Source organism: Rana temporaria, chromosome 3 (genome assembly GCF_905171775.1).
Source record: "Rana temporaria chromosome 3, aRanTem1.1, whole genome shotgun sequence".
Taxonomy (NCBI): Eukaryota; Metazoa; Chordata; class Amphibia; order Anura; family Ranidae; genus Rana; species Rana temporaria.
In genome coordinates, this window is record NC_053491.1 from 453561686 (window position 1) to 453583844 (window position 22159).

The window sequence follows — 22159 nt, forward strand, 5'->3', positions numbered from 1 at the left end:
AGTAAGGGTAAGCCCAACCAAAACTGAGATTCTAGGTACTGAGGTTCTAGGAGCTGGGTCACATAGCTTTTCATATCTTCTTGAGGCTCTTACATTGACATCTCCCTACCTTGGTTTCTGCCACTGTTCACAGAGCTGAATTGTCCACAAGATAGTCTAGGCCAGGGTTCTCAACCTCAGTCCTCAAGTACCCCCAACGGGTCATGTTTTCAGGTTTTCCTTTACTTTGCACAGCTGCTTTAAATAAATATCAATGACATGGTATTGATAAGACCTATTTTATCTAAGGGAAGTTCCCAAAACATGGTCCATTGGGGGTACTTGAGGACTGAGGTTGAGAACTACTGGTCTAGGCAGAAGCCTGGATGTTTAAGGTGGCCAGCTATAACCCTTGATGTATTTGACCCAGTGCCCCCCCCCCCAGGCAGAAGCCTAGAGCTTAGTTGGGGGTATGTGTGTCCCACTATAACCCTCAGACTTATCTTTTATAGGCAAATCCAACGAAAACTGAGATTTTAGGTACAGTCAGAGCTAAGTCACCTATCTCTTTAAAGCTTTAACATTAATAAAATATCTCCTTGCCTTTGTCTCTACCAATGTTCACAGAGATGAATCATCCACAAGGCAATCTAGGAAGAAGCCTTTAGCCCGGTGGATATCCAGGGGGTCCAGCTGTAACCCTCAGGCTTATCCTAAAGGTAAGTCCAACTAAAACTAAGATTTTACATACAGTACAGTCAAAGCTGGGTCACCTAGCTTCTCATATCTCCCTGAGGCTCTAACATTGACATCTCCACATCTAGACAAAAGCCTAGAGCCTTGTGGATATCCAAGGGACCCAGCTTTGACCTTCATTGTTCCCAAGCCCCCAGGCAGTAGCTTAGAGCCAGGTGGGTGTCCAGGGGGCCCCAGCTACAACCTTCATTGCTGTGAGCCCCCCAGGCAGTAGCTTGGAGCCAGGTGGATGTCTAGGGGGCCCAGCTACAACCTTTATTGTTCCTGGGCCCACAGGCAGTAGCTTGGAGCCGCCAGGTGGATGTCCAGGGGGAACAGCTAAGACCTTCATTGTAGCTGGGCCCCCAGGCAAAAGCCTAGATATCAAGGGGGGCAGCTTTACACCCCCAGACTTTTTCTTTAAAGGTAAGTCAAACCAAATATAAAAATAATAAGAACAGGCAGTGAGCATGCAAAGTCCCCTAGCTTTGCATATTTCCTTAAATCATTCACAAGGCAAGCTAATCAGAAGCCTAGAGTCTTGTGGATGTCCAGAGTGAGTGAGTGAAAAACTTATATAGCGCAACACATGCAAACCGAATCGCCTCTGGGCGCTGTGTCCATTCCATGGGAAAAAACCCTTTGACCTCAGAAGAGATGGGTTTTAATCTTTCTCCTGAAGGCCAAGTGGTCTAACTCCAACCAGATGGTGGTTGGTAGAGCGTTCCACAGTCGAGGTCCCTGGACTGCAAATCTTTGATCTCCTTTGGACTTGTATCTGGCCTAGGTACAACCTTCATTGTACCTAGGCCCCAGGCAGAAGCGTACTTTCTGGTGGAAGTCTGAGAGGGCACCCTCAGGCTTATTCTTTAAATAAGTCTAACTAAAACTGTAGGTACTGATGGAAAGCTAATTCACCTAGCTTCCCATAGCTTCTTGAGCCTCTAACACTGACATGTCCTCACCATGGTTTCTGCCACTGTTTACAGAGCTGAATCGTCCACATGGCAACCTAGATGTTTTGGAACTACATTTCCCATAACGATCATGCCCTCTGCAGTGTAGTGGAGCATCATGGGAAATGTAGTTTCAAAACATCTGGGGTGCCAAGGTTCGCCATCACTGGCCTAGAGCCGGTTGATGTCAAGGGGACCCAGCTACAACATTCATTCTATCTGGGACCCCAGGCAGAAGCCTAGAGCTTTGTGAATATCCAGGGTATTCAGCAACAACCTTAATTGCCCCCTGGCAGAAGCCTAGAGCCTTGTGGATATCCAAGGGGTTCAGCTACAACCTTAAATGTATCTGGGCCCCCTGTCAGAAGCCTAGAGCTTTGTAAATATCCAGGGCATTCAGCTACAACCCTAATTGTCCCCGGGGCCCCCTGGCAGAAGCCTAGAGCTTCGTAAATATCCAGGGCATTCAGCTACAACCCTAATTGTCCCGGGGCCCCCTGGCAGAAGCCTAGAGCCTTGTGGATGTTGAGGAGGCCCAGCTACATCCTCCGTTGTCCCTGGGCACTCAGGCAGAACCCTAGAGCCTTGTGGATGTTGAGGAGGCCCAGCTACATCCTCCGTTGTCCCTGGGCACTCAGGCAGAATCCTAGAGCCTTGTGGATGTTGAGGAGGCCCAGCTACATCCTCCGTTGTCCCTGGGCACTCAGGCAGAACCCTAGAGCCTTGTGGATGTCTAGGGGGCTCAGCTTTGACCCACAAGCTTACTTTTTAAAGATAAGTCTATTCAAAACTGAGATTTTAGGTACAGACAGAGCTAAAGCCGGCCATAGATGGAGCAATTTTCAATTGATCAACTTGGGTACAATCAGCCAAGTTGGTACATGGTTCGAACCATCTATGGCCGGCTTTAGTCATCTAGCTTATAATATCTCCTTAAGGCACCAATGTTGACATCTCCTCGCCTTGGTTTCTTCCACTATTCACAGAGCTATGTCATCCAAAAGACAGTTTAGGTAGATGCCTAGAGCCTAGTGCAGTGATGGCAAACCTGGCACCCCAGATGTTTTGGAACTACATTTCCCATATTGATCATGCACCAGAGTGCAGTGTAGTTGACCATTATTGGAAATGTAGTTTCAAAACATCTGGGGTGCCAAGGTTCGCCATCACTGGCCTAGTGGATGTCCAGGGGACCCTGCTACAGCCTTTGTGCTCCTGCAGTAAACCAGAGGGGTAACATAAATGTAAAAATAAACTCCAATAAAAGTAGAAAGCATGGATTATGATATGTGAAATTTTTTATTGATGCACCAACATTCAAAAAAAGTAGCATACAAATACTCAACTGAAAACAAATGGGACTTAGTGGGTACTAACTTTTATTACAAAGCATCATTAAAAACATAAGGGCCCGGATTCAGAAAGGACTTACGACGGCGTATCTCCAGATACGCCGTCGTAAGTCCAAATCTGCTCCGTCGTATCTATGTGCTTATTCAGGAACTGAGATACGCCTGAATTTTGCAAGATACGACCGACGTAAGTCTCCTTACGCCGTCGTATCTTGGGTGCATATTTACGCTGGCCGCAAGGGGCGCTTCGGTAGATTTACGCGTCGAATATGCAAATGACCTAGATACGCCGATTCACGAACGTACTTGCTCCCGTCGGATTTAGCTACGCCATTTACGTAAGGCTTACGTCCGGCGTAAGTTTACCCCTCATAAAGCAGGGGTAAGTCATTATAGGGTATGAACGTCGGAAACGTCGGAACAGCGTCGTATTTTACGTCGTTTGCATAAGTCCTACGTGAATGGGGCTGGACGTAGGTTACGTTCACGTCGAAAGCATTGAGCCAACGTATCTTAGGGAGTATTTGCGACGTGATTCTAAGCATGCGACGTTCGATCGGCCATGCATTTACATGGGGTCACGCTTCATTATAATACAACACGCCCACTGCCTTGCTACTTTGAATTACGCTGGCTTACGCCGGCGTACATATGGGAGCAAGTGCTTTGTGAATACAGTACTTGCCTCTCTACGTTACGTCGGCGTAGCGCATATGAGATGCGCTATTCCCGCTCAAAGATACGACAATGTATCTGAATCGCGGCCAAGGTGTTTATACAAATTTTTCCTTCATTTATTGTAGAACTTCCTTGTCTAACCCACCATCCAGGTATAGGTTTTGGGAATACGGGTAACACGTTTCTTAGACCAGTGGTCTATTTCGTCATTGGACAGCAAGAAGTGATCTAGAATCATAAAAATACATGTTATTATTGTATATATACCATCCATACCACTCACAAAGCAGTACACACTCATGCGTTTCAGCCTAGGCACACCTGGTCCTAACTAGGCTAGAGCATACCAGTAATCTACGACTCAGGCCGTTTAGGCGGAAGCGGTAAGTGTGTATTGCTTTGTTGATTTTTTTTTAAAGATTTCGCTGTGTGCCGGCATATCATATACATACGCTGTATTTGACCCAGGAAGAAGGTTTGTGCTGTGCAGCGCCGCGACAACAGAGCTCAGCTGGATGGGAGGTAGAGCGGGTATAATCTTGATTATTATGGATAGTGTTCAAAGCTTTGCATCTGCCCGTCATTTCACAAGGGAGTCAGTTGGCATCTGATGGGGTGGCCCATGCCAAGACAAACAATGCAAATGAGGTGGCTTCTTATCAATGGTGATCGAAGGGATGAGGGGAAAAGCTGGTCTTTGCCTAAGGACCCATTCTGCCATCCCCGTCTCTTCCCGTCAGCCTTCCTTGGTGGTCCAACTCCTCCCGTGAATTCTTTATTATTAAATAGAAAGCACTCGTAGAAGGGGAACCCCTTGTAATGGCCACAGCGGGTGTGCAGAGCCACAAACGCAAGTGCAGATACCTCATCATCATCAGAGTCCCTGAAAACAACAAAAGCTGTTCACAGCGATCATACACATTCTAGTGCGATCATTCTCTTGTCTGACCACCTTCATATTCCCGTCGCATTGAGAAAAATGGAAACCTTTATTTGATCACATTCAAGTGTATTCCTATGAGGTTGCATTGGATACAAAGTGATGGAACGTCGTAAAAGTTTCACACGTTATGTCATGTTGTGTCCATTGATTATGAGGGCCCATTCACACTTCCATTGGGATATGTTAATGTGCAAGCTAACGCGTTTCATGGCATACATTAAAGGGGTTGTAAAGGTACATTTTTTTTCCTAAATAGCTTCCTTTCCCCTAGTGCAGTCCTCCCTCACTTACCTCATGCTTCGATTTTGCTTTTAAATGTCCTTATTTCTTCTGAGAAATCCTCACTTCCTGTTCTTCTGTCTGTAACTCCACACAGTAATGCGACACTTTCTCCCTGGTGTGGAGTGTCATGCTCGCCCCCTCCCTTGGACTACAGGAGAGTCAGGACGCTCTCTACATTGCAGATAGGAGCTGTGTGTTAGTGGGCGTCCTGACTCTCCTGTATTCCAGGGGAGGGGGCGAGCACGACACTCCACACCACTCCACAGCGTCGGGTCGCTTCCACTGCCGCCTCATCTGTGTACACACGTTTGAAATCCACAGCCTACATTGCTGTTTTAAATAAATCTTGTATTATACAATTTTACGCTATGTGGCCACCCTTCTCTTTTTTCTCCTAAAACATCACTGACACCATTTGGAGAGGTATTGCTCAGGAATCTTCTTTGCTATACTAAGTTTCCCTTTGAAGCTGCCTGGTATCAGAAGTACTTGATGAGTCCAACATCCAGCTGTCTATCTTCATGATCCTGGATTGTCATTCCAAAGCCTTGTTTGACTTCTGGCGACATATGTCCCCACAAGTCCACCATTTCCGGTAAGCTACACTGGTGGTGGCATTTATCACTTCAGGGAAGACATCAATATCTTCTGCGTTGATTTATTTTTTTAACCGGGTGGAATTATCATCTTTATGGACTACTTTTTATTTTAATATTTTTTGTGACCACCAATGATTATTGCCCATTTACTTGGTGTTGTCTAATCATATGGACATTTTTTGCTATTAAGTTGCACTTTCAATCATATTTGAGCATAATTTATTATTTGCTATTTATCCTATCAATATCCAAGTATATTGTCATAATTTACATGGTTTAAGCGCTACACTTTGTTTTCCTCTACTGAGGTCATGCACCATGCGGAGCCGCAACCCAACTTAGAGAGGGGCCTCAGCGACTGGCTGGGTCCCAACCTTCTGCTGAGAGGATCCTAAGCCGGGAGCTGTGCGATGGGGGATTGGCTCGGGAGAACCTAAAATCAGAGGTTGTCCAGGAGGCCTAGACGAACCATCGGGGATCCAGTCACCACACTGCATGACAGGTATGTTCAAGCAGTCAGTGGTTGACACTATCTGAATTGACTGGGAGGATTCGCTCAATCTAGTTTCATGAATCTCAAATTGTCAAGCCTGTGGCAGGGGCCTGTTTCCTCCCAGTGATCCTTGAGTGGCGCTCCGGCTGCCAGGCCTGTGGCGGACACCTGTCCGGGGGCACTTTACCCACCCGGAGTGTGGTGGCGACGAATTGGGTTACGTTATTGCTGAGAGCAGGCTTGCTCTCTCTTTCATATCCAGGGCCTGATACTAGAGTTTCTCTACGCTCATCAACCTTTCTCTTCTGTGTGTCATGTTGATGTTGGCCATGTTGGGCCCTGGAATAAAGCATTGAAAACTCAATTGACGCCTGGACACTTGCTCTTTATTCACACTCACAGCTATCACCCTAGACCAAGTCAAGAAGGTGACTTAATAAGCCGATCCCAAACTAAAAACGGCGGCTCCTTCGGAGGTGAGCGCTACAGTAAAATAGATAAGTAAAAAAAAAAAAGTAAAGCGCCCTGTCCAGCCAAGCTCACATGCAAAAGCGAACGTGTACGTATGTTGCGCCCGCATATGAAAACGGTGTTTAAACCACACATGTGAGGTATCGCCGCGACCGTTAGAGTAAGAGCAATAATTCTTGCCCTAGACCTTCTCTGTAACTCAAAACTGGTAACCCTTAAATAAATTTAAACGTCGTCTATTGAGATTTTTAAGGGTCAAAGGTTGTCGCCATTCCACGAGCGGGGGCAATTTTGAAGCATGACATGTTGGGTATCAATTTACTCGGCGTAACCTTATCTTTCACAATATAAAAAAAAAATGGGCTAACTTTACCGTTGTCTTATTTTTTTATTCAAAAAATTTACGCTTGTAAGACCGCTGCGCAAATACGGTGTGACATAAAGTATTGCAACGGCCGCCATTTTATTCTTTAGGGTGTCTGAAAGAAAATATATAATGTTTGGGGGTTCTAAGTAATTTTCTTTTTTTTTTAGTTAAATCTTGGAGCATTAAAAAAAATTAAAATAAACTCAATTGAAATTACAGCGATTGAAAAACAATCATAGATTGGGGTTGATGTCCATGCTGGAGCTCATTCACACGATGACTGCAATTTTTTCTGCTCTGGATCAATGCAATTTACGGCAAGTGTTGGATTTGTACTGCCTGCATTGGATGGGACTGCAGGTCAACGCAGCACAGCGCACCACGCTGCTGTGCAGAGGTCTGAATGTAGTGTTAAATTCAGACACTTCCAATAAAGTAAAAAAAAAAAAAAAATGTAAACAGCGCCTTGCATTGTAAGACACAGCTCATCACTGCTGCTACCCAGAGGCCGCATGCCAAAATGTTGTGTTCTAGGGTACATTCTCAGCAGCGATTTAGGCTGGTGCGAATTTGTAGCGGGAAGAATCAGAAATTCCTGCTGTGGCTCTAAGCGGCCAAGTATGGCCGCCGGCCATTTGCACAGGCCAGCAGCAGCCACAGGTATTTACTGGTGTCCGTATAGCGAGCGATTACTTGTGCTGAATCTGATTTCTCCTGGATGCACACGAAGGCAACAATAATACTCCCAGTTGAGTTCCAATGCAGCGCAAAACGTATAAACGTATCTTAACAACAGACCATCCACTGAAAACTGAAATATTCATGTAGGCCTCGTTTACATTTGTGTTTGGTGGTGGTAAAAACGGGCAGTTTATCCACGTTTTTTACTGCTCCCCAACCACACCCCCTTAAGCCGCATAGGCAGCCAGACAAGGGTATACACATGCCACGGTGGAGATTGCTTTGTGTTGCGGTGCAGCAAAAATTTAGCTTTCAATTGAATGGTGCTGCGCCGCAACTGCCCCACAGCCGCATGTTTGTGGCACCGAAGTGTGGACTATTGGGGGATAAAAAATAAAGGTGGTGAGGAGGCGATATAACGTCTCCTTGCCGCTTGTCAAACGCTCACTTGAAAGCGATCCACCATAAATCACTTTTCAGAGGGAAACGCTAGTGTAAACAAGCACTGAGGCCCCATTCACACCTAAGTGTAGCTGTAATGCGCATTTCTTGCTTGCGTTTTTCACACGTTAACATGCATCAAGACAATTTGATTGAAAATGCACAGTTGAGATGCATTTTTGCTGCCAGCAACCCTGCAAAAAGCAACAGACAGGGGTAGGGTGACCACGTGTCCCGGATTGCCCCGGACAGTACCGCATTTTGCAGGTATCTACATTCCAGGACAATACAGTGTCCCAGAAAAGAAACTGACGCAGCCACCCCCCGGGCCAAGCTGATGCCCCCAAGAAAGGTTGCCACATCACCGCTTTACTCACTGACAGTATTTGTCCTGGCCGGTAATGCCTGGAGGAGCACAATCCCCGCCCCCCTGCTTGTGATTGGAGAAATCATAAATCCCGCCTCTTGTGTCCAATCTCTGTGCTGTGATTCGTTACAGCACAAGCTGATTTTTGGGAAGGGAGGGTGTCCCTGAATGGTAGTTTGGAAATGTGGTCATCCTAGACAGGGGTGTTTTACATGCCGCGGTCGTGATGCTTCGCTTAGCACCCACGGCAAAGTTTACCCAACGCGTGGCGATCGTCAGGTGTAAAGCCCGCCAACCGCAATGCACTCAAGAAAATGGGGATGATCCTCAAATGCCTTGCAACTGTGTGCAATGCACGAGATTGTGGCGTGTTTGTCGGCAAAAATGGGGTTAAAACAGGCGGCGAGGAGGCATTACATCACTACCTCATCCCCTGTCAGTAGCCTCTAAAGTTCAATCCAATTGTAGATCATGCTTCAGAGAAAAATACTTTACGGTATTACATCATTTGGTAAATTTAAGGCCTCATTCACACAGGGCGTACTACAGTCTACATCCGTGCGATGGGCCGTGTTTACACAAAGGGGATGCACAGGCTGCCCTACACACGACAAATACCCCAAAGTAGCTCCAGAACCTTTTGGGTCATGGAGCGCCAGGCGTTTCATTAGTGTGCGTTTTTAGCGCGTTTTGTCATGTGACAAACGCACAGAAAAATGTGAGTCAGCTTCCCCGCTTAGGGTGCCGTCAACAACTAATGGCACTGTGAAAGTGCGACCCACGTTTACAGTGCGTTTCCAAAACACGTGTCAAAACACACCTGCTTTGTGTGTTTTGTTGCACGTTTAGGAAATGCGCAAGTGTGAATGCAGCCTGAGGACCCATTGATTCGACGCGCAACAAATACAATATAATTTACTTAACCACTTCCCGCCCGGCCTATAGCAGATTAATGGCCGGGCGGTGGTTCTGTTACCCTGACTAGGCCTCATATGACGCAGCTTCTCGTATGAGTACGTTCTGTCGCTTAGTAGTAGTGCTTTGCCTGTGGCCGTTAGAAGTACAGGAACTTCATTTTGAGCAGATTTGCGTGTATCTAGGCCCTTTGGAGTTTAATGGATGCATCTGAATAGGTACGACACAAAGGTTTCTGTGTGTTTTATGTGTGTTTTTCAAGTCTTTCTCTGCCACAACACACAAAAAAAGCCCAGAGATGATAACAGCGGATGTCACAGAGGATTCTACATTTTCATTGGGTGAGGGAAAAGTACCTGAAGCTTACAGGATACATGATAAACACGCGTATATGCGCAACAAAAAAACAAAACACATATAGGACACATGAAAAAAGCTTAAAAGGCGCATGTATATGTGCGTCAAATTGCACAAAAACACACACACAAGAAACGCTGACAAATTACTTGAAATACGCTTCGCTCAAATGTAAATGCAGAATTAGAGTGAGGTGATTCTGTGGTAACCATTAGGCCCGGTTGCTATCGGTAAACGCACTCCTCATCCCGCCATCGCTTTTGGAGAGGCTTGCTATGAGTAAATTTCCCCTTTTCTGAACACATGTGACAACTAGGCCGCCATGATGCCACCAAGCCTCCTCCTTTCTACTTATGATTTTTTATTTTTTTGTTATTGTTGTAAGTACAGATTTTTTCACTTTTTCTGGTAACTTCTTAGGAATTGTGTGATGCAGACTGATAGGGTTGGCCCGGGGCCATTTTTCCCTGCTATACGTCCATCCACGCAGGCACTGGGAGAGGGAAACGTGCTCCCCCCTCTTGCCGCGTGGTCTGGGTGTATATATAAATGTATATAGAGCGATTAAGTCATCCCTCCCTCTCTGGGCGCCTGTGGCGAATCTGCTGCACTGGGTCAGGAGATGAATTTACTCAGCCAGACAGAAAAAGGGGGGGAAGGGGGAGGAGGAGGAGGGTTCCATCCCATCCCATCCCCCCCTCCTCCTCCTCGTCGTCTCCCACCCAGTACAAGTGTCATGCCTGTACACTGCCAGAAACATATCTGCGCTCACACACACACACACACACGGTCACACGTACGCACAGGCACGCCCGGGCCTGCTCTGTCTGCTGCACGCCTTCATGCAAGACGCACTACGAAGACAAAGGACGCGATCCAATTTTTTTGGGGGGTGGAACACAAAGTGTTTTTTCTTTGCTGTGTCTTTTTTTTGTAGCTATTGCAATGTCACCACACGTCACAATCTGATTGTACAATCTCCTTTAGATCTACCATCAGCTATGTAGTGCAAGGGCCTGTCTGACTGGATGTAAACAAAATCGATTGCTTAGGCCTGTCAGCTTAATTGCTTTAGGCTGCTCTTACACTGGGGCAGTTTTCAGGCGTTTTAGTGCTAAAAAGCGCCTGAAAACTGCCTCTCATGCCCCCCAGTGTGGAAGCCTGAGCGATTTCACACTGGGGAGGTGCGCAGCGCTTGCGGGACGGGAAAAAAAAGTCCTGCAAGCAGCATATTTGGGGCGGTGTAGAGCGCTGTATACAGCACTCCTACACCGCCCCTGCCCATTGGGATGAATTGGCAGCGCTTCCGAAGCGTCTGTAAAGTGCTTCAGAAAAGCCGCAAAACAGGCAATTTTAAACCTTTCTTTTTACCCCCCGTTAGCGGCTGAAGAATGGGTTAAAACCCCCTTCACAATAGGGTGATCAGACATGCCCGGTTTCCGGTGACAGTCCTCGGATTAAGGACACTGTCCCCAGACCAGGTCTGTCCCCGGTTTTGTCCCCAGATTGGATTTGAACAGGGGATGGGGCATAGGTGTGCGCAGCCTATTGCATTAGGGTGTGCACCCCAAAGCTCAAACATATTTGCATGTGTATATACAGTATACTGATGGTGTCAGCACCTCAGCAGAGCGGTGGACGGTGTCAGTAGGGCAGAGATTGGTGTCAGTAGGGCAGAGATTGGTGTCAGTAGGGCAGTGGACAGTGTTAGTAGTTTTTTATTTTTATTATATATTTATTTTATTTTATTTTAGGAGCCCCATTAGGGAGCTTTGGTGAAATATCAGGGGTCTATTTCTGTGCATTACTGCATGTTTAAAGCAGTATATTCCAGTGTGTTACTGCACGTTTAATGCAGCATATTTCTGTGCATTAGTGCACGTTTAACGTTGTATATTTCGGTGTGTTATGTGCCATTTAATGCTGTATTTTTCTGTGCGTTACTGCATGTTTAACGCAGTATATTTTGATGCAATCTGCACCACACAGGGTGATTAGGGTGTGCCCAGGCACACCTGGCACACCCTGTGCACACACCTATGGGCTGGGGCAATTTCAAAAACAGTCAGTGCAGAATCCTACTAGCTTAGGGGGGTGTATTTTTTTTCCATTATCTGTGCCCCTTTCTGATGATCATGTGCTGGTCGGAGCTGCAAGGCCGCCATCAGGGGGCTACACGCATTACACCTGTAAGGGGCGAAAGTTCCCAGGGGCCCGGCCGCCCCCCTTCTCAGCTCGCGGCTGAGAGGAGAAAACTTTAATTTCTCATGTCGCGGCGAAAGGAGAGAAAACACTCTCACTTTAAGTTTGCGGCCGGAGGAAGAGGTAAGTGAGATACCAGTGTCATTTTCGCCAACCCCAGCCCTCCCCGGGCTCTCAATTCGCGGCAGCACCCAGACCCACCCCCCGCCCGGTTATCAATTCGTGGCAGCACCCACCCCCCGCCCGGTTCTCAATTTGCGGCAGCACCCCCCCCCCCCCGGTTCTCAATTCGTGGCAGCACCTCCCCTGCTCCAGGGGGCCCATGCCTGAAGCTGTTGTGTGAGGGTCCCCAACATTTTTGATGGCTGCCCTGCGGAGTGGGGGGAATATTTCTTCAGTTTCAGGCACATGCTCATTCAACTCCACTGCAAGTCCCAGCCAGCCGCCTGCCTGCTTATCTCCTTGGCTTCCCTGGCGGAGTGATCTTCGTCCGCTCCCCACCCAGTAGTAGCCGTGGCACGGAGAGTAAGACCTGACAGGCTGTAAGGCGGGCGGCGGCGATGGGCAGAGAGTCGCTGATTGGCGCCATTACTAGTAGAACAAAAATATGTCCCCGGATTTCATTTTAAAAATCTGGTCACCTTACTTTACAGGTGCTTCAGAAGCGCTTTCAATTCGTTCCAATGGGCCGGAAAACGCAGCTAAAACGATAGTAAAGCGCCACTAAAACGATGATAAAACGACCTTTAGCCTAGGTTCACACTGCTGCGAATTCAAAATCGCGGTAAAATGCGCGATTTTACCGCGATTTCGCGGCCGCGATTTTGCCGCGATTAATGTCAAATCGCATCTCAAATCGTTCCAAATCGTACCCAGTGTGAACCAGGGCTAAGGCTAGGTTCACACTGCTGCGATTTTGCCGCGATTTTGCCACGATTTCGGCCGCGATTTAAGAGACATCTGTGCAGGGTTCAATGTAAATCGCGGCCCGAAATCGCAAAAAGTAGTACAGGAACTACTTTTTGAAATCGGTGCAGCGCCGCAGATGCGGCGTCGCACCGATTAGGACAGTGCCATTGCCGACAATTGCCGGCAAATGCCGCCGATTTGAGATGCGATTTGACATGTCAAATCGCATCTCAAATCGTACCAAATCGTACCCAGTGTGAACCAGGGCTAACCGCCAACGTGGCCCCCGGCTACAGTGTGAAAGTAGCCTTATGCCTCGTACACACGATCGGAATTTCCGATGAAAAAAGTCAGACGGAATTTTTTCATCGGATATTCCGACCGTGTGTGGGCCCCATCTGACTTTTTCTGTCGGAAATTCCGACGGAATCAGAAAGATAACATGTTCTCTTTTTTTTTCGATGGAATTCCGTCAGAAAAATCAGTCAGAGTTTATTCCGACGGAAAAAACAATCGTGTGTATGGGGCATTAGAGGGGGGGGGGGGCATCGTTTTTGCCGCCCGACAACGATTTCTGCTGATCCGGCCGAGATTCAAACCGCATATGGCCAGCCCTAGATCCTGACAGTCTCCGGCCCCGCCCCTTTCATTCATTGGATTTAATTTCCTCCAATCACAGATGTTCAGCATAACATGTGGGTGTGGCCTTAGGGGGTGGTCTGCATGCAAATTCAATTTTCCTGGGAAACGCCCTCCACTCGTCAAGACATTTTGATATTTGCATAACTCCTCCCACTGCTTGCATCAGAGCTGAGGGTTCTTGAGAGGAGTACTGAGGCCGGGGGATGGATTTCAGGAAACTGGGTACAGCCCCCGCCCACCAGCCATGATCTGCCTGCATTGCATAGAGAAGCACAGAGGCCCAGTGATGAGATCACTGGGACAAAAAAAAAGGTAGGCAATCGATTCAGAAAAGTGTTATTGAAAAGAAAAATGATTAACATTAGACATGTGCAATTTGTTTCGTTCCGAACTCGTTTTTTAACAAATTTCGCTAAATTCGAAAGTATCCGAATTAACGAAAAAACCCGCTTAACCACCTGCTGCCCGCCCACCGTCAAATGACGGCCTGGCAGGTTTCGTTCTGGGTGGACATCATAAGACGGCCGCCCAGAACCACCGCTCTTGCGCGCCCCCGGGGTGCGCAGTGTGGCCGCGCCGTGTTGCTAGGACACGGTGCGACCCCGTTCTGTGCAAAGAGCTGCGGCTGCGGCTATTTAACTATGTGATTGGCTGTGACCAATCACAGCTGGTCACATGTAAACACAGAGATGCCAGTAACTGGCTCTCCTCGCCTCACACAGTGTGAGGAGAGCCAAGCCGATCAGCGGCATCTCCTCACAGGGGACAGCTAGGTATGTAATCAGGGCACTGATCATCAGGGCCCTGATTACAATTAAGTGCCCACCACTGCCAGCAATGATTGCCCACCACTGCCAGCAATGATTGCCCACCACTGCCAGCAATCAGTACCAACCAGTGCCCACAATTGCCACCAATCTGTGCCCACAAGTACCAGCAACCAGTGCCCAAAAGTGCCAGCAATCAGTGCCCACAAGTGATGCCAGCCAGTGCTGGCTATTAGTGCTGCCCATCACTGCTGCCCATCAATGCCCATCACTGCTTCCCATCAATGCCACCTATCAATACCCATCAGTGCCGTCTATCCATGCCGCCTATCTGTGCCCACCAGTGCTGCCTATCTGTGCCCACCAGTGCTGCCTATCTGTGCCCAGTGCCCACCAGTGCAACCCATCAGTTCCGCCTATCAGTGCCCATAAGTGCGGCATATTCGTGCCTCTTCATCCAGTGCCACCTAATCAGTGCCCATAAGTGCGGCATATTCGTGCCTCCTCATCCAGTGCCACCTAATCAGTGCCCATAAGTGCCGCCTCATCAGTGCCCATGAGTGCCGCCTCATCAGCGCCCACCAGTGAAGTAGAAAAATTACTTCTTTGCAAAATTTACTGACAGAAACTAAGAAGAACTTTTATTTTTTTTTCAAAAATGTTGGTCTTTTTTGGGGGGAAAAAAAATAAAAAACCTAGGAGGGATGAAATACCACCAAACGAAAGCTCTCTTTGTGTGAAGAAGATGATAACAATGTTACATGGTTACAGTGTAGCACGACCGCGCAATTGTTATTCAAATTGTGACAGCGCTGAAAGCTGAAAAATGGCCTGGGCAGGAAGGGGGTGAAAGTGCCCAGTATTGATTTTTTTCCGAATATTCGTAAATTATAGCCGGTAAATGAGTCATTTACTGACTCCTTCCTTTTCTGTGTGATCACTGACTGTCCTTTCATACCTGAGCATTGGAACCTGTGTGTTACTCTGTCTAGGTCTATGAATGGGGAGGAGCCTCTGTCTCCTCTCCATTCATCTTCAGTGCAGCTGAGGCTGCAGAGAAAGTAACTGGGGAATCTGTGTCCTCAATCCCTTTCCCTGTCTCAAAAGGGAGATGTCGGGGGTCTGTTTAGACCCCTGATGTTTTACCAAAGCCTATTATCAAACAGGGCTGATAAGAAAAAGAAAATAGTAATAAATAAATATTTAAAGGTTAAATGGTAAAAATAATATAAAAAAAAAAGAAACACTGACACAGTCCACTACCCCCCCCCCTAAAAAAAAAAAGCATTGTAAAAAAAATAATAGCAACAAATATATAAATTGTAAAAATGTATAAAAAAGTAAATTGTAGAAAATCAATGCTCATCACTGCTGCCCATCAGTGCCTCCTATCCATGCTGCCTATCTGTGCCCACCAGTGCCACCTATCTGTGCCCACCAGTGTTGCCTATCTGTGTCCACCAGTGTTGCCTATCTGTGCCCACCAGTGCTGCCTATCTGTGCCCACCAGTGCTGCCTATCTGTGCCCACCAGTGTTGCCTATCTGTGCCCACCAGTGCTGCCTATCTGTGCCCACCAGTGTTGCCTATCTGTGTCCACCAGTGTTGCCTATCTGTGCCCACCAGTGCCACCTATCTGTGCCCACCAGTGCCACCTATCTGTGCCCACCAGTGTTGCCTATCTGTGTCCACCAGTGTTGCCTATCTGTGCCCACCAGTGTTGCCCATCTGTGCCCACCAGTGCTGCCTATCTGTGCCCACCAGTGTTGCCTATCTGTGTCCACCAGTGTTGCCTATCTGTGCCCACCAGTGTTGCCCATCTGTGCCCACCAGTGCTGCCTATCTGTGCCCACCAGTGTTGCCCATCTGTGCCCACCAGTGCTGCCTATCTGTGCCCACCAGTGCTGCCTATCTGTGCTCATCAGTGCCACATATCAGGGCCTTCTATCAGTGCCCATAAGTGCAGCATATTCGTGCCTCCTCATCAGTGCCACCTCATCAGTGCCCATAAGTGCCACCTCATCTGTGCCCATCAGTGCAGCCTATCAATGCCCATCAGTGGCGCAGAAAAATTACTTATTTGCAAAATTTACTGACAGAAACTAAGAAAAACCTTACATTTTTAATGGTTAAATTGTAAAAATAATAAAAAATAAAAGAAAAAAACACTGACACCATCCACCCCCCCTCCAAAAAAGAAGAAAGCGTTGTAAGAAAAAAAAAAAAAAAAACATATATATATATCAAAAAAATATATAAATTGTAAAAAAATTAATGAAAAAAGTAAATTGAAACAAAACAAATTGAAAAACAAAACAAAACAAAAAAAACACTGATACAGTCCACACCTGATCAGTGCCTATCAGTGCTGCATATTAGTGCCATTGTCACATGACATTAAAAAAGTATCGGTACTTGTACTCGCTCCTAAATAAGTGGTATCGGTGCAGCCCTAGTTGTCACCGAACAGTGTGCCTCGGTTAGAAGGCTTTCTCTTTATTTCTGATCTGGTGGTAAACTGTGAACTTTAATTTCAGGTGACAATGGTCACCAGGACAAATAGACAGAATACAATCTCTGTAGAGGTCCGTAGACAGCGATAAAAGCCTGCCAGGGGTTCTAACCCTTCACCACTCTTAACAAAATCCAAACAGGAACTCGTCTCCTTCTGCGCCTCTCAGCAGAACTATGCTGTTCACCTAATGCCATCATGTGGCAGTCAGTGGTACTGCATCACAGGTATATCGAATGATGCAGCTGTTGTCTAACGTTCATCATAAGGGCCACATAGCCAGTGGCGGCTGGTGCTCAAAATTTTTGGGGGGGCGCAAACGAAAAAAAACAAAATAACAATTGTAGCCTCACTGTGCCCATCAAATGCAGCCATTGTGTCATGCCATCAAACGCAGCCACTGTGCCATGCCATCAAACGCAACCACTGTGCCATACCATCAAATGCAGTCACTGTGCCATGCCATAAAACGCAGCCACTGTGCCATCAATTGTCACCACTATGCCATGCTATCTAACGCAGTCACTGTGCCATGCCATCAATTGTCACCACTTTGCCATTAATTGCCACCACTATGCCACGCCATCAATTGTCAACACTTTGCCATCAATTGTCACCACTGTGCCCATCAATTGTCACCACTGTGCCATCAATTGTTACCACTGTGCCCATCAATTGTAGCCACTGTGCCCCGCAATTGTAGCCACTGTGCCCCGCAATTGTCTCCACTGTGCCCAGCAATTGTAGCCACTGTGCCCCGCAATTGTCGCCACTGTGCCCCGCAATTGTCGCCACTGTGCCCATCAATTGTAGCCACTGTACCCCGCAATTGTCGCCACTGTGCCCCGCAATTGTAGCCACTGTGCCCCGCAATTGTCGCCACTGTGCCCATCAATTGTAGCCACTGTGCCCCGCAATTGTAGCCACTGTGCCCCGCAATTGTAGCCACTGTGCCCCGCAATTGTAGCCACTGTGCCCCGGCAATTGTCGCCACTGTGCCCCCGCAATTGTCGCCACTGTGCCCAGTAAAATGCTGCCACTGTGACCTGTAAAATGCCCCCCCCCCTGGCACTTAGCTTTCTGGGGTCAGCCGTGCTTCTACCGCCGTCCCTCGATGTCCCTCGTCCCGCCCTCGATGACGCTATAGCCAATCAGGTTACCGATTACCAGAATCAGATTACCTTATTGGCTGAGACGCCTGTCAGTCTTATCCAAGGAACGCACCGCCGGTACGTCCCGAGGATAAGCATCCAGGAAGCCGACTACAGCCTCAGGGCCGCTGGCTCTGATAGGCACTTCCACACAGCCAACCAGCTGCCGTTATTCAGCTGGCTGGCGCTCACCATCTGGCCAGCTGAATAGTGGGCGGCAGCAACGAAAATATATAGATTCATACATTGCATGAATCTATATATTTTAGTGGCTGTGCGAGAGCCAGAAGGGGCCGCGCTCCGGCGCCCTCTATGGACGAACCGCTCCTGCACATAGCAAAATGTTGATGGGGCCCCTGCCCCTCTGGTGACCTTCCTACTGTCATTGATCTTAACCAGTATATCTAAATCAGTTGTGGGGGTCTTGTAGAGTGGCTCCATTCAATTAAATGGGTCATGATTGGTAGGCGGTAGTGCCCGCTGAAAGAAACAGGAGGTATAATTCCTCCTGGTGCGGCTGCGAAGCAAAGCACTGCGACAGCAGCATGTGTACATCCCCAAAAGGGGAGCCAGCTGAGGGGAGATAAAACAGCGGCTCAACAGTGGGGTCTTACCCCCCCAACTGCTAGTGTGAATGAGCCCTTAATGATACAGTACTGGGTTTTGCTAGCTTGGCATGCACAGCTTTTCTATGTTTAATTTGCCTCAATGAACCCTTTAGTGGGACCCCCTTTTACCCCCAGACCCCCTTGCTGCTGTCTAGACTGAAGGTATGACACATACATACTTACCGTATATATTCGAGTATAAGCTGAGTTTTTCAGAATATTTTTTTTTGAGCTGAAAAAGCCCCACTCGGCTTATACTTAAGTCTCCCTGCCTCACTGTGCCCATCTGCAGCCTTATGATCTCCTGGCACTGTGACATGCAGTCTAGTGGGCGGCCGTCCAGTGTAACAAAGCCCCGCCTTCTCCTCGTCCTCGTTCGTGATAGGCTGAATACTGACTCGCTACTGGGAAACTGAATCAGCGTTGCATCATGGACGAGGACGAGGAGGAGGTGGGGCTGATCAGGTACATGGGCACAGTGAGGCTAAGGCATGCAAATGGGCACAGTGAGGCTGAAAATTAAAACAGTGAGGTTGCAAATGGGCACAGTGAGATTGCAAATGGGCACAGTGAAGCTGCAAATGGACACAGTGGGCCGGATTCAGAGAGAGATACGACGGTGTATCTCCTGATACACCGTCGTATCTCAGAGTTGCGTCGGTCGTATCTATGCGACTGATTCATATAATCAGTTACGCATAGATATGCCTAAGATTCGACATGTGTAACTGTTAGGGTGACCACGTGTCCCGGATTGCCCGGGACAGTCCCGCATTTTGCAGGTCTGTCCCGGGCACATTCATCCCAGGACAATACAGTGTCCCGGAATGAAACTGACACAGCCACCCCCCCCCCCCCCTGGGCCAGTCTGATGCCCCCAAAAAAGGCCACCACATCACCGCTTTACTCACTGACAGTACTTGTCCTGGCCGGGAATGCCTGGAGAAGCACAATCCCCGCCCCCTGCCTGTGATTGGAGAAATCATAAATCCCGCCTCTAGGGCCGGATTCAGATAGGTCAGCGGCTCTTTAGATCCGCGTAACCTATCTGATTTACGATCCGCCGCCGCAAGTTTTTGAGGCAAGTGCTTAATTCAGAAAGCACTTGCCTCTAAACTTGCGGCGGCGTATCGTAAATCCCCCGGCGGAATTCAAATTCCGCGGCTAGGGGGCGTCTACAATTTAAATCAGGCGCGTCCCCACGCCGATCGAACAGCGCATGCGCCGTCCGCAAATTTTCCTAGCGTGCATTGCTCCAAATGACGTCGCAAGGACGCCATTGGTTTCGGCATGAGCGTAACTTGCGTCCAGCTCTTTTCTGAATTGACTTACGCAAACGACGTAAAAATTCAAAACTCGGCGCGGGAACGACGGCCATACTTAACATAGGATACCCCTCACATAGCAGGGGTAACTATACGCCGGAAAAAGTCGAAACGCAAGCGACGTAAAAAAAAATGCGCCGGGCGGTCGCTCGTTTCTGAATCGGCGGAAATCCTCATTTGCATATTCGTTGCGTGTAAAAAACGAAACGCCACCTAGCGGCCGGCCTGGAATTGCAGCCTAAGATCCGACGGTGTAAGTCACTTACACTTACACCTGTCGGATCTTAGGGAGATCTATGCGGAACCTGATTCTATGAATCAGGCGCATAGATACGACGGACGGAACTCAGAGATACGACGGCGTATCTCCTATCTGAATCCGGCCCCTTGCGTCCAATCACTGTGCTGTGATTCGTTACAGCACAAGCTGATTTTTGGGAAGGGGAGGGTGTCCCTGAATGGTAGTTTGGAAATGTGGTCACCCTAGTAACTGTGTTACACCGTCGGATCTTAACTGCAATTTTAAAATGGCCGCTGGGGGCGTTCTCGCTGATTTACGGCGAGGATATGTAAATCAGCGAGATACGCCAATTCACGAATGTACGCGGGCCCGACGCAGTCACTTTACATCGTTTACGTAAGCGTTTTCCCGGTGTATACTTACCCTTGCTTCTATGAGGCGCAGCCAATGTTAAGTATGGCCGTCGTTCCCATGTCAATTTTTTTTTTTTACGTCGTTTGCGTACGTCCATTCACAAAAGCGCTGGACGCAAGTTACGCTCACGCCGAAACCAATGACGTCCTAGCGACGTCATTGGGAGCAATGCACGCCGGGAAAATTCGCGGACGGCGCATGCGCATTTAAATCGGCGCGGGGACGCGCCTGATTTAAATACTACACTCCCCCTAGCCGCGGAATTTGAATTCCGCCGGGGCATTTACGATCCGTCGCCGCAAGTTTTGAGGTAAGTGTTTTGTGAATTACCTACTTGCCTCAAAAACTTGCGGCGGCGGATCTTAAATCACATAGGTTACGCGGATCTAAAGATCCGCTAACCTATGTGAATCTGGCCCAGTGAGGCTGCAGAAGGGGAACAGTGAAGATGCAAATGTATGCAGTGATCCGACGTATCTTAGGCAGTTGTTTCGACGTGATTCTGAGCATGCGCACTGGGATGCGGCCACGGGACGGCGCATGCGCCGTTCATTTTAAGTACTTCTATGGCGCTTGGCCCATCATTTGCATGGGGTCACGCCTCATTAGCACGGCTCACGCCCACTTCCACCTACGACGGCTTATGCCGAGGAAACCCAGGGTAGATTTGAGAGCGAGTGGGAGCAAGTGCTTTGTGAATACTGTGCTTGCCTCTGTGCGCTGCGTCGGCGTAGCGTATATTCGATACGCTACGCCGGCATAAATATGCGCCGATGTATGTGAATCCGGGCCTATATACAGTATATATATATAAGACCACACCATTTTTATTGTTTTCCAGCAGCCATAAAGTGAGACTGCGTTTCAAGAGGCCGTGATTGAAGAATGCTGGCATTGTCTGCTATGATATGTTTAAATCTTTATGGTAAGTCCCCGGATAAGATGTCCATAGACATTCAAGTGAATGTTTTTTCTGTCTTTTTATTATTTGTATATTATTTTTGCCCTTACAAGACAAATTTGACACGTGAGCATATAGCCTACTTCTTCTGTACAATGGAGGACAGCTGGACTGCAAATGTTTTTCTGCCCTCTATTAGGTAACAGGGAGCAAAACACTGGAGACATTCGCGGTTCGGGCAGTTTAATGGATAACGGCATAGGAAATCATTGTAGGCCTCCAGTACACTCTTTGACCTTCACATCCCAGCTACAGGGAAACCAGGGTGCCGTGTCACATATAAGCAGAGTACTAAGGTCAACCTTTAAGTAGCAAACACAAGAATCATAGAAGAAAGGGAAGAATGGGGAAGGAGGGGGGCAGGGAAAGCTGAGAGCTGCACGTGATCTACAATGTTCTAAGGAATGCCCCAGCTCAGGACTTCAGGTAGATGGAAGCTCTATGTAGATAGCAGTTAGTTTGCTGTGTGTCATCAACAATTCCCATTAAATAATCTTTTCACCTTTTTTTCTTCTAGCCTCCGTTGTATCTCGGTGCTGCTGATCTCCTCCAGGCTGATCTCCTCTCCACCAGACAAATCTGGATCTCAGGCGTGTTTTGTCATATATCTGACGTTTTCAATGGTTTTCCCCATTGAAAACGTCAGATATATGACGAAACGCGTCTGTGACGGCGTGCAGTGACGTCACCGTGTTCAATGTTAGGAGGAAGGGCTCCTGTTATACCGGCCGGCATCTGATTTTACATGCCTTATTTACATGGATGTCTGTAAGTAGGTCTTTACTTTTTAATAAACCCGAGTTTATACGTTA

General features: G+C 47.9%; 1 long non-coding RNA gene across 1 annotated transcript; it reads left to right on the forward strand.

Annotated features, from left to right (window-relative positions):
• The first annotated feature begins 21230 nt into the window (after positions 1 to 21230).
• On the forward strand, positions 21231 to 22159 carry LOC120930930. Its single transcript, XR_005747782.1, has 2 exons — positions 21231 to 21311; positions 21865 to 22159. It is a non-coding gene; the product is annotated as an uncharacterized LOC120930930 (long non-coding RNA).